Below are 13,731 nucleotides of genomic sequence, written 5' to 3'. Positions count from 1 at the left end.
GTTCTAAAAAGTAGAACATACTGCATTTTTCCTGCCCTGGACTGTACTGAACGCTGTAAAACGCATCAAAAATGCACTGCAATGCATCTGAACACACCAAGAATGCACTGTAACACACATGTCCCTATTTAAGGTTAAGAAAAAAGAGGGGAGAAATGCACTGGACTGGATTAAAAATGCACTGGAATGCATCAAAAACACGCATGCAGAAAAGCATCTGCCACGAATCTGGACTGCGTTTCTATGGTGGGAACTGGCCCTTAATGCATTTTTTTTTCTGCAACAAAAAGGCATGGAAAGTAGGTTATATGGTTTCCAATGGCATAGTTCACCCCAATTGCAGTCAGTTCCAGAAAAAAAGTAGAACATGCTGCATTTTTCCTGCACTGGAACGTGGTAAAACGCATCAAAAAATTACTGGAACGCATCAAAAACACACTGGACCCTAGTACAGGTAAAAAAAAAAACAGGAATAAAAGATGAAAAAAAGCATCTGGAATTAGCAATGCACCAAATGCGTTAAAAACGCGCATGTAGAATTGCATCTGTAACAGATTTGGAGTGTAGTTTTGTGGTGTGAACCAGCCCTTATGCTTAGCAGATGACGTTTTCCTGGAAACTATATGTGTCTTCATAACCTTCGATACTATATCTCGCGACACCGCAAATAAATTGGCAACTTTAGTCACAGAGACCCCAGGTAAGCGGGTACAAACAATTTGCCCTCTTTGAAGCTCACTAAGCTCTAACATGACGAATTAGTAGCAACACATGCAGTAAATTAGGAAAGTGAGGCTTCTCACCTGTTAGCTATGTGTGTCAACACACAGCGGAAGCAAAATTATTTTACATCACGTCTGCTTTCAGCGTGAAACATGTTGTCATTTCACACCTGTAAATCATGTAGTGTTTCTAGATTTTTTGTGTTCCATCCCTGTAAGTTTGTTTCAGGCCCCTTTCACACTGGGGTGGTGGGTGCGCTGGCGGTAAAAAAATGCTATTTTTAGCGGTGCTTTACCGTCAACTTTGCGGCGCTATTCAGCTGCTAGCAGGGCGCTGTTACCCCCCACTAGTGGCTAAGAAAGGGGTAAAACCACCACAAAGTGCTGCTTCAGCAGAACTATGCCGGCGGTATAGCCGTGCTGCCCTATTGATTTCAATGGGCAGGAGCAGTTTAGGAGCGGTGTATACACTGCTCCAAACATGCTGCTAGCAGGACTTTTATTAGCGTCCTGCCAGCGCACCGCTCCAGTGTGAAAGCCGTCGGGGCTTTCACATTGGAGAGACATCAGCGGCTCTTTCAGGGTGTGAAAGGGGTCTTACTGGCAAAGTCATAGCATGCTTCTTCAGCATTAAAGGTTTGCCTGTGTTCTGCTGAGAAAGGTCCCCCCATCGGATAGTGTCTGCCCCGTACTGCGCAGGCGCATCGCTTACGCAGAACGGAGGACAAGGAGACGCCAAAAGTTTCCAAAGTTGAACAGCTGACCATGAGCTGTACACGGTGCCTGTACACTTAGTCTCAGTTTTGTAAGAGGGCCCTTTGCAGGCTCGATTCGCTCGCCGCGCTTCAGGCACTGCCTCGCTTCGTTCGCCATATGTTTATTCTAACTCTATGTCCACTTGGATGGTGGAGCTTGAACCTGGACGCAGGCGCCGTGTAGAGCTGACGATCAGCTGTTCACCTTTGGAGACTTTCTGCATCTCCTCTGTCCTCCGTACTGCGCAAGCGCAGTATAGGGCGGACACTATACGATGGGGGACAGTATTCGAAAAAGACACCTGCTCACAATTTTTGAATTTTGCAGTGTATTTCCATTTATTTATTTTTATTTCATTTTTTATCTTATTTATTTTCAAAATAAAATAATGTTTACACGTATTACAAAACATCCACATACAGTGGTTTCTGCTTTCTTTACTAAATGTCTCCTGACTTAAGAGCCAAATTGCACCAACTCCTATTCCACTGTTCAGTTAGAGATAAGAGACTTGTAAATCCGGCCATACACCAGTAGAATTTTGTTTGGAATTTTTTAGTTTAAGAACGTTTGATTTTCTAATTATTAGTGGAATCAAATCGATGTTTATTTTCAACTGTAGTGATGAGAAAAATCAAAGGACCGGGATGCAAAATTTTACGCGAACAAACTAACGTCTTAGGCCCCTTTCACACTGGGGCGTTTTTCAAAATAGTGCCCGTATAGTTCCTGAAAAAATATGGCCCCTTTTACTCTCTCTGGCTTTCACACTGGAGCGGTGCGCTAGCAGGACGGTGAAAAAAGTCCTGCTAGCCGCATCTTTGGAGTGGTGAAGGAGCGGTGTATTCACCGCTCCTACCCATTGAAATCAATGGGGCAGCGCGGCTATACCGCCGGCAAAGTGCTGCTTTGCGGGAGGTTTTAACCCTTTTTTCGGCCCCCGCCAAAACGACGGGAAATCTGCGCTAAAAATAGCGCCACTTTACCGCCGACGCCGTTCCTGCCCCAATGTGAAAGGGGCCTTAAAGTATATGTTGTTTTTTGTTCTGGAGATTACATTCATTCCAAATCGAAATGTTAAAAGCAAATGAAATTTTGAAGTACTTTTGAATGACATTTCTCAAGTCTTTGAATGTACTGGAAATTTCTGTTTGAATGTTTGTAGGAATATTCATATGAGCGTTCATTCCAAAATCTATTAGCTTAAGTGAAATTCAGGTATTCTTTAGTAAAAAAATGTAATGATTTTTTTGCTGAATACATAACTTTATTCATTGGAGGTAATTGGGAATCTGCGTAGATTCTATCTTCACATGGATCAAGGAGTACAATATTGCACACCAACCAGAAACAATCAGTACTTCTCCTGTGTGCCTTGTTTCCACAGGGTACTGTGTATTTGCCTGTCACCAGTGCTTTGGGAACCACACAGAGGAAAATCCACAGCCATTGATTTGGATGTGAGTACCTTTAGGGATGTATATATTCATGCGGTCCCAGACCCTAAGTGCACCTCTGGACCTATTTTAGTGAGCTCTGTTTTCAAACGGGATGTGGTTTGGAAATCTCATTAACTACAGTTCACCAATACACCAATGATTGCCGTACATTCTGTATATAGTATATGCCACAAAAACTAAACACTTCACCAAAACAACAGAAAAAAATAAGCATTCATCAAGCACTTATACAATTTACTGTTTTCAGAGAATATTTATTCTAATATATTTATAAATAATGTAAAAAAGATAATCAGTAATGGTCCATAGTGCATCAGTGGTAGTCCATAGTACAACAGTAATGGTCCCTAGAGCATCAGTTATAGTCCATTGTGCATTTATGATGGACCATGGTGCATCAGTCTTGGTCTACAATGCATCAGTGATGATCAATAGTACATCAGTGATGCTCCATGCAGTACCAGTGATGGTCTATTGTGCAACATTGATGATCTATAGTGTAATAATAATGGTCCTTAGTGCATCTGTTATGGTCCACAGTGCATACTGGATGACCCATAGAACATCAGTGGTGGTCCATAGTGCACTAGTTAAAATCTATAGTGCATCAGTGATGGTCTGTAATGCATACGTGATGATCCATAGTACACAATGTTGGTCTATAGTGCATCAGTAATGGTCTAAAGCACATATGTGATGACCCAGAGTACATCAGTGATGGTCCATAGTACATTGGTGATGATCAATAGTGCATAAGTGATATTCCATAGTATGTCAGTGATGTGTGGTAGTTGTGATCTATAGTACAACGGGGATGGTCCAAAGTTATGTCAGCGATGTGCATCAGTCATCAGTGATGGTTCATGGTGCATCAGTGATGATTCATAGTACATTACTGAATGTCTATAGTGCATTAGCAGTGGTCCATTGTGCATCAATAATGGTCTATGGTGCAACATCAATGGTCATAAGTGCATCAGTTAGAGTCTGCATTAATGACATGGTGCAACAGTCCTCTATAGTGCAGTGATGGTCCATAGTACATCATTGATGATCCATAGTACATCAGTGATGGTCCATTGAGCACTGATGATAACATATAGTGCAACAATTAGATTTAGTCTTTAAATGGGTAAACTGAGGTCTTCTACACACCAGAGTTCATCCCTTTGATAAGTAGAAACATTGCATCTCTTTGCTTCTTTAATCTCAGACTTGGCAAGCTGCCCAGATAGGAGAGACTCAAGTCGCTCCAATGGGGAGACTTCAGGTAACTTGCATTGACTTCTATTACAGAAGTCATTTGCAAGTCACGCTGAAGTTGAGCTATGCAGGGTCACGCTGAGTCGCTCCGCAAGTCGGATTGCCCATGTGTGAACTGGCTAGTGCAAAAATTAATTGGCCTAATTTGCAGCACAATCGGCCCATGCCGATTAATTAGAAAATTCCAAAAATCTGCCTATATATCAATCAACCTCTAGTCTAAAGCACATATATGATGATCCAGAGTACATCAGTGATGGTCCATAGTATATAAGTGATGGTCAATAGTGCATAACTAATGGTCCATAGTATGTTAGTGATGTGTGGTTGTGGTGACCTATAGTACAACAGGGATAGTCCATAGTATGTTAGTGATGTGTGGTTGTGGTGACCTATAGTACAACAGGGATAGTCCATAGTATGTCAGTGATATGTGGTGGTAGTTATCTGTAGTACAGCAGTGATGGTCCATAGTATGTCAGTGATGTGTGGTGGTGGTGGTGGTGGTGATCTATAGTACAACAGTGATGGTCCATAGTACATCAGTGAAGGTCCATAGCACATCAGTCATGATCTATAGTCCATCAGTGATGGTCCATAGTCCATCAGTGATGGTCCCATAGTACATCACTGATGGTCCATAGTACATCAGGGATGGTCCATAGTCCATCAGGGATGCTCCATAGTACATCAGTGATGGTCCATAGTACATCAGGGATGGCCCATAGTACATCAGGGATGCTCCATAGTACACCAGGGATGCTCCATAGTACACCAGGGATGCTCCATAGTACATCAGGGATGCTCCATAGTACATCGGGGATGCTCCATAGTACACCAGGGATGCTCCATAGTACATCGGTGATGGCCCATAGTACATCAGGGATGGCCCATAGTACATCAGTGATGGCCCATAGTACATCAGTGATGGCCCATAGTACATCAGTGATGGCCCATAGTACATCAGTGATGGTCCATAATACATCAGGGATGGTCCATAATACATCAGTGATGGTCCATAGTACATCAGGGATGCTCCAAAGTACATCAGGGATGGCCCATAGTACATCAGGGGTGGCCCATAGTACATCAGTGATGGCCCATAGTACATCAGTGATTGTCCATAGTACATCAGTAATGGCCCATAGTACATCAGTGATGGTCCATAGTACATCAGGGATGGTCCATAGTACATCAGTGATGGTCCATAGTACATCAGTGATGGTCCATAGTACATCAGTGATGGCCCATAGTACATCAGTGATAGTCCATAGCACATCAGTCATGATCTATAGTACATCAGTGATGGTTCATAGTCCATCAGTGATGGTCCATAGCACATCAATCAGTCATGATATATAGTACATCAGTGATGGTCCATAGTATGTCAGTGGTGGTGGTGCTGATCTATAGTACAACAGTGATGGTCCATAGTACATCAGTCATGATCTATAGTACATCAGTAATGGTCCATAGCAGTAGCACATTAGTCATGATCTATATAGTACATCAGTGATGGTCCATAGCACATCAGTCATGATCTATAGTAAATCAGTGATGGTGCATGGTACATTAATGATGACCCACTGTACATTAGTGATGTTCAAAGAACATCAGGGATGGTCCAATCTTATGTCCGTGATGTGCATCAGTCATGATCTATAGTACATCAGTGTGATGGTCCATAGTAGATCATTGTGATGGTCCATAGTACATCAGTGATGGTCCATAGTACATCAGTGATGGTCCATAGTACATCAGTGATGATCCATAGTACATCAGGGATGATCCATAGTACATCAGTGATGACCCATAGCACATCAGAGATGCTCCATAGTACAGCAGGGATGCTCCATAGTACATCAGGGATGCTCCATAGTACATCAGGGATGCTCCATAGTACATCAGGGATGCTCCATAGTACATCAGGGATGGTCCCATAGTACATCAGGGGTGGTCCCATAGTACATCAGTGATGCTCCATAGTACATCAGGGATGGTCCCATAGTACATCAGGGATGGTCCCATAGTACATCAGGGATGGTCCCATAGTACATCAGGGATGGTCCCATAGTACATCAGGGATGGTCCCATAGTACATCAGTGATGGTCCCATAGTACATCAGTGATGGACCATAGTACATCAGGGGTGGTCCAATAGTACATCAGTGATGCTCCATAGTACATCAGGGATGGTCCCATAGTACATCAGGGATGGTCCCATAGTACATCAGTGATGGTCCATAGTACATCAGGGGTGGTCCCATAGTACATCAGTGATGCTCCATAGTACATCAGGGATGGTCCCATAGTACATCAGGGATGGTCCCATAGTACATCAGTGATGGTCCCATAGTACATCAGTGATGGTCCATAGTACATCAGGGATGGTCCCATAGTACATCAGGGATGGTCCCATAGTACATCAGGGATGGTCCATAGTACATCAGTGATGGTCCATAGTAGATCATTGTGATGGTCCATAGTACATCAGTGATGGTCCATAGTACATCAGTGATGATCCATAGTACATCAGGGATGATCCATAGTACATCAGTGATGATCCATAGTACATCAGGGATGATCCATAGTACATCAGGGATGATCCATAGTACATCAGGGATGATCCATAGTACATCAGGGATGATCCATAGTACATCAGTGATGACCCATAGTACATCAGTGATGCTCCATAGTACATCAGTGATGGCCCATAGTACATCAGTGATGGACCATAGTACATCAGGGGTGGTCCCATAGTACATCAGGGATGGTCCCATAGTACATCAGGGATGGTCCCATAGTACATCAGGGATGGTCCCATAGTACATCAGGGATGGTCCCATAGTACATCAGGGATGGTCCCATAGTACATCAGGGATGGTCCCATAGTACATCAGGGATGATCCATAGTACATCAGTGATGGTCCATAGTACATCAGTGATGGTCCATAGTAGATCATTGTGATGGTCCATAGTACATCAGTGATGGTCCATAGTAAATCAGTGATGATCCATAGTACATCAGGGATGATCCATAGTACATCAGGGATGATCCATAGTACATCAGTGATGACCCATAGCACATCAGAGATGCTCCATAGTACAGCAGGGATGCTCCATAGTACATCAGGGATGCTCCATAGTACATCAGGGATGCTCCATAGTACATCAGGGATGGTCCCATAGTACATCAGTGATGCTCCATAGTACATCAGTGATGGCCCATAGTACATCAGTGATGGACCATAGTACATCAGGGGTGGTCCCATAGTACATCAGTGATGCTCCATAGTACATCAGGGATGGTCCCATAGTACATCAGGGATGGTCCCATATGGTCCCATAGTACATCAGGGATGGTCCCATAGTACATCAGGGATGGTCCCATAGTACATCAGGGATGGTCCATAGTACATCAGTGATGGTCCATAGTACATCAGTGATGGTCCATAGTAGATCATTGTGATGGTCCATAGTACATCAGTGATGGTCCATAGTACATCAGTGATGATCCATAGTACATCAGGGATGATCCATAGTACATCAGGGATGATCCATAGTACATCAGGGATGATCCATAGTACATCAGTGATGCTCCATAGTACATCAGTGATGGCCCATAGTACATCAGTGATGGACCATAGTACATCAGGGGTGGTCCCATAGTACATCAGGGATGGTCCCATAGTACATCAGGGATGGTCCCATAGTACATCAGGGATGGTCCCATAGTACATCAGGGATGGTCCCATAGTACATCAGGGATGATCCATAGTACATCAGTGATGGTCCATAGTACATCAGTGATGGTCCATAGTAGATCATTGTGATGGTCCATAGTACATCAGAGATGGTCCATAGTACATCAGTGATGGTCCATAGTACATCAGTGATGATCCATAGTACATCAGGGATGATCCATAGTACATCAGGGATGATCCATAGTACATCAGTGATGGTCCATAGTACATCAGTGATGATCCATAGTACATCAGGGATGATCCATAGTACATCAGGGATGATCCATAGTACATCAGTGATGACCCATAGCACATCAGAGATGCTCCATAGTACAGCAGGGATGCTCCATAGTACATCAGGGATGCTCCATAGTACATCAGGGATGCTCCATAGTACATCAGGGATGGTCCCATAGTACATCAGTGATGCTCCATAGTACATCAGTGATGCTCCATAGTACATCAGTGATGGCCCATAGTACATCAGTGATGGACCATAGTACATCAGGGGTGGTCCCATAGTACATCAGGGATGGTCCCATAGTACATCAGGGATGGTCCCATAGTACATCAGGGATGGTCCCATAGTACATCAGGGATGGTCCCATAGTACATCAGGGATGGTCCCATAGTACATCAGGGATGGTCCCATAGTACATCAGTGATGGTCCCATAGTACATCAGTGATGGTCCATAGTACATCAGGGATGGTCCCATAGTACATCAGGGATGGTCCCATAGTACATCAGGGATGGTCCATAGTACATCAGGGATGGTCCCATAGTACATCAGTGATGGTCCATAGTACATCAGGGATGGTCCCATAGTACATCAGGGATGGTCCCATAGTACATCAGTGATGGTCCCATAGTACATCAGTGATGGTCCCATAGTACATCAGTGATGGCCCATAGTACATCAGGGATGGTCCATAGTACATCAGTGATGGTCCATAGTACATCAGTGATGGTCCATAGTACATCAGTGATGGTCCATAGCACATCAGTCATGATCTATAGTACATCAGTGATGGTTCATAGTCCATCAGTGATGGTCCATAGCACATCAATCAGTCATGATATATAGTACATCAGTGATGGTCCATAGTATGTCAGTGGTGGTGGTGCTGATCTATAGTACAACAGTGATGGTCCATAGTACATCAGTCATGATCTCTAGTACATCAGTAATGGTCCATAGCAGTAGCACATTAGTCATGATCTATATAGTACATCAGTGATGGTCCATAGCACATCAGTCATGATCTATAGTAAATCAGTGATGGTGCATGGTACATTAATAATGACCCACAGTACATTATTGATGTCCAAAGAACATCAGGGATGGTCCAATCTGATGTCAGTGATGTGCATCAGTCATGATCTATAGTACATCAGTGTGATGGTCCATAGTACATCAGTGTGATTTTCCATAGTACATCAGTGATGATCCACAATATGTCAGTGGTGTGTGGTGGTGGTGATCTATAGTACAACAGTGATGGTCCATAGTAAATCAGTGAAGTCATGATCCATAGTACATCAGTGATGGCCCATAGTCCATCAGTGGTGATCCATAGTACATCAGTGATGGCCCATAGTACATCAGGGATGGTCGCATAGTACATAATTGATGGTCCATAGTACATCAGGGATGGTCCATAGTACTTCAGTGATGGCCCATAGTACATCAGGGATGGTCCATAGTACATCAGTGATGGTCCCATAGTACAACAGTGATGGTCCATAGTAAATCAGTGAAGTCATGATCCATAGTACATCAGTGATGGTCCATAGTACATCAGTGATGGCCCATAGTCCATCAGTGGTGATCCATAGTACATCAGTGATGGCCCATAGTCCATCAGTGGTGATCCATAGTACATCAGTGATGGCCCATAGTACATCAGGGATGGTCCATAGTACTTCAGTGATGGCCCATAGTACTTCAGTGATGGCCCATAGTACATCAGTGATGGTCCATAGTACAACAGTGATGGTCCATAGTAAATCAGTGAAGTCATGATCCATAGTACATCAGTGATGGCCCATAGTCCATCAGTGGTGATCCATAGTACATCAGTGATGGCCCATAGTACATCAGGGATGGTCGCATAGTACATAATTGATGGTCCATAGTACATCAGGGATGGTCCATAGTACTTCAGTGATGGCCCATAGTACATCAGGGATGGTCCATAGTACTTCAGTGATGGCCCATAGTACATCAGTGATGGTCCATAGTACTTCAGTGATGGCCCATAGTACATCAGGGATGGTCCCATAGTACATCAGTGATGGTCCATAGTACATCAGTGATGGCCCATAGTACATCAGGGATGGTCCATAGTACTTCAGTGATGGCCCATAGTACATCAGGGATGGTCCCATAGTACATCAGTGATGGTCCATAGTACATCAGTGATGGCCCATAGTACATCAGTGATGGTCCATAGTACTTCAGTGATGGCCCATAGTACATCAGTGATGGTCCATAGTACATCAGTGATGGTCCCATAGTACATCAGTGATGGTCCATAGTACATCAGTGATGGCCCATAGTACATCAGTGATGGTCCCATAGTACATCAGTGATGGTCCATAGTACATCAGTGATGGTCCATAGTACATCAGTGATGGCCCATAGTACATCAGTGATGGTCCATAGTACATCGGGGATGGTCCCATAGTACATCAGTGATGGTCCATAGTACATCAGTGATGGTCCCATAGTACATCAGTGATGGTCCATAGTACATCAGTGATGGTCCCATAGTACATCAGTGATGGTCCATAGTACATCAGTGATGGCCCATAGTACATCAGTGATGGTCCATAGTACATCGGGGATGGTCCCATAGTACATCAGTGATGGTCCATAGTACATCGGGGATGGTCCCATAGTACATCAGTGATGGTCCATAGTACATCAGTGATGGTCCCATAGTACATCAGTGATGGTCCATAGTACATCAGTGATGGCCCATAGTACATCAGTGATGGTCCATAGTACATCGGGGATGGTCCCATAGTACATCAGTGATGGTCCATAGTACATCAGTGATGGTCCCATAGTACATCAGTGATGGTCCATAGTACATCAGTGATGGTCCCATAGTACATCAGTGATGGTCCATAGTACATCAGTGATGGTCCATAGTACATCAGTGATGGTCCATAGTACATCAGTGATGGTCCATAGTACATCAGTGATGGCCCATAGTACATCAGTGATGGTCCATAGTACATCGGGGATGGTCCCATAGTACATCAGTGATGGTCCATAGTACATCGGGGATGGTCCCATTAGTACATCAGTGATGGTCCCATAGTACATCAGTGATGGTCCCATAGTACATCAGTGATGGTCCCATAGTACATCAGTGATGGTCCATAGTACATCAGTGATGATCCATAGTACATCAGTGATGGTCCCATAGTACATCGGTGATGGTCCCATAGTACATCAGTGATGGTCCCATAGTACATCAGTGATGGTCCCATAGTACATCAGTGATGGTCCCATAGTACATCAGTGATGGTCCCATAGTACATCAGTGATGGTCCCATAGTACATCGGTGATGGTCCCATAGTACATCGGTGATGGTCCCATAGTACATCGGTGATGGTCCCATAGTACATCGGTGATGGTCCCATAGTACATCGGTGATGGTCCCATAGTACATCGGTGATGGTCCAGAGCAAGTCCATACTCTAAGCTGCCTCCATGCCCTGATGCAGAGATGACATGCCTGATATGAAGAGGACCTGTGTCCTTCTTACCAGGTCAGACGAGGAGCTGTAGAGGAGTGTGGAGCTGAGCTGTCTTCTCCTTCTTTAGAGGTTTCCTGCAGCAAAGACTCCCCGAGCCCAACAAACCTCAGGGAGGAGATGAAGGGAAATATTTTCTTTGCAAATACCAGGGACTGTCTCCCAGCCATGTCAGGGGCTTCACAGGCTCACATTCCACTTCACAGGTCACCGTTCTCTTTCATGTAAGTTGTACGGAGCACTCAGGGGAGAGGAGAGGACTCTTCTAGAACACGCCCATTCACATATACATTCTATGCATCGACCCACCGCCGCCTCAGCTCTTCATTCTGAGTAATATCCTTCTTCACAAGTCCGCGGTAGGCAATCCCCGCACCTCAAGCTGAAGCAGCTCACTGATATATATTCATCACATTTCACTGAAACAGCTAATAGTTCTCAGTGACAAACATCAGGGTTTACTCGCGGCATCTAGTGGCTGTTTTGCAGAATGCATTCATAGACTCGTAACACGTGATGCTGATGCTCTCAGATGGCGGGATGATATACTGCAGAGCTTTTGTCACCGGGAAGCTTGTGGTGGAGGTTTACTACTGTTATTATCATTAGTGGGGGTTACAGATGTAGCACTAACCCCCGAAGGAGCTGCTGGTTAGATTTCGGCTTACTGCTACCTTCTGTTTTCCTCGTTGCACGTCTAAGGGTGTGGTAAATGACCCCACTTGAATGGATTTTATTTGCAAAACTTAGACAATGAACAGTCTCTTAAAGCGGTTCTGCACCTAAAATAAAAATATTAAAAGCCAGCAGCTACTAATATTGCAGCTGCTGACTTTTAATAAAATCACACTTACCTGTCCCAGGGTCCAGCGATGTCGGCGGCAGATGACGAGCGATCGCTCGTCTCGCTGCTGCCCCCGCCACCATCCTCTGTCAGGGAATCGGAAAGTTAAGCATTACAGCTTCACTGCCCGGTTCCCTACTGCGCATGCGCGAGTCGCGCTGCGCGTCTCTTATGGTCCCCCGCTGTGTCTCTGGGAACTGTGTGTTTCCCAGAACACAACGGGGGGGGCGGGGGGTCTGCGGCGGTCTGTCCGGAAGTGGGTGCAGATACCTGGATTATCCAGGTAACTGCACCCCCCCCCCCCGAAAGGTGCCGATTGTGGCACCGGAGGGGGGGAGGGATCAGATTAGCGGAACTTCCCCTTTAGGGTGAAGAACCGCTTTAAATTGGGATCAGAGGGTTGGAAAGGAAGTTCAGGTACTCTTAGTGTCAAAGCCCAAATGTTGAAGAACTTTCTTACTTTGACGGCATCCAGAGAATAGCCATTCGCAACTGGATTATCACTCAAGTTGGACAGTCCCTCTCTCACAAGGCCTAGCAGCCAACAAGGTACTTACTCAGGAACAAGTCTCTGCTACAAACGTTGTTGTAGAACGTACAAGATAATGTCTCTGCCACAGACTTTGTTGTTGAACACGTAGGGAAAATAAGCTTGAAAACACTCGTAGGATACCTGGATCTTTCAGCCAGCTTGGCGATACCCACAAGACCGGATTCTCTCGGGTACCTCAGCCCTTCCAGGCTCTTACTAAGAAACCAACCCGTACGTGGTCTTCTTCTGAAGAGTCCTCCCCTGGAATGCTTGAAGTCACTGGGTCTCTCCCAAACCCGGAGACAGCACCCAACCACCTCAGAATCCTTCTTTATTTTTCTTGCCTCGGGCTAGCCAGCCCCGAGACATCAAAATCCGGTGGATCTGCACCCCACGTCATAGCCTTCCTGGAGGCTGGTCAGGAGGACCAGGACCATGAAGTCAGTACATCATTCTGGACCGGAACCCCGAACCACGTGACGTCTGCATCTTAAATACTCTCTCCCAGAAAGCACAGTGAGAGCGCCACTCCCACTGGGCGGGCTCCGAGAGAGAGTAACTTAAGCACCTAACCAGACCATAGTTCCATGCCTGCCAGAAGAAACAGCGCCCCCTGTGGCCAGGCTGAACATCTCACAGT

General features: G+C 44.9%; 1 protein-coding gene across 1 annotated transcript in view; it reads right to left on the bottom strand.

The window, feature by feature from the left end:
* RELL2 (RELT like 2) overlaps positions 1–12,139 on the bottom strand; it is a 134,940-nt gene extending 122,801 nt beyond the window's left edge. Inside the window, exon 1 of the mRNA XM_077474233.1 lies at positions 11,728–12,139. The gene's annotated coding sequence lies outside the window, so the exon portion shown is untranslated. The remainder of the gene's footprint in view (positions 1–11,727) is intronic.
* Positions 12,140–13,731: the final 1,592 nt, after the last annotated feature.

Source organism: Lithobates pipiens, unplaced genomic scaffold, assembly GCF_037356315.1.
Source record: "Lithobates pipiens isolate NorthernLeopardFrog02 unplaced genomic scaffold, aLitPip1_a1.2 Scaffold_8, whole genome shotgun sequence".
Classification (NCBI taxonomy): domain Eukaryota; kingdom Metazoa; phylum Chordata; class Amphibia; order Anura; family Ranidae; genus Lithobates; species Lithobates pipiens.
This window is presented reverse-complemented; position numbering and strand designations above follow the sequence as displayed.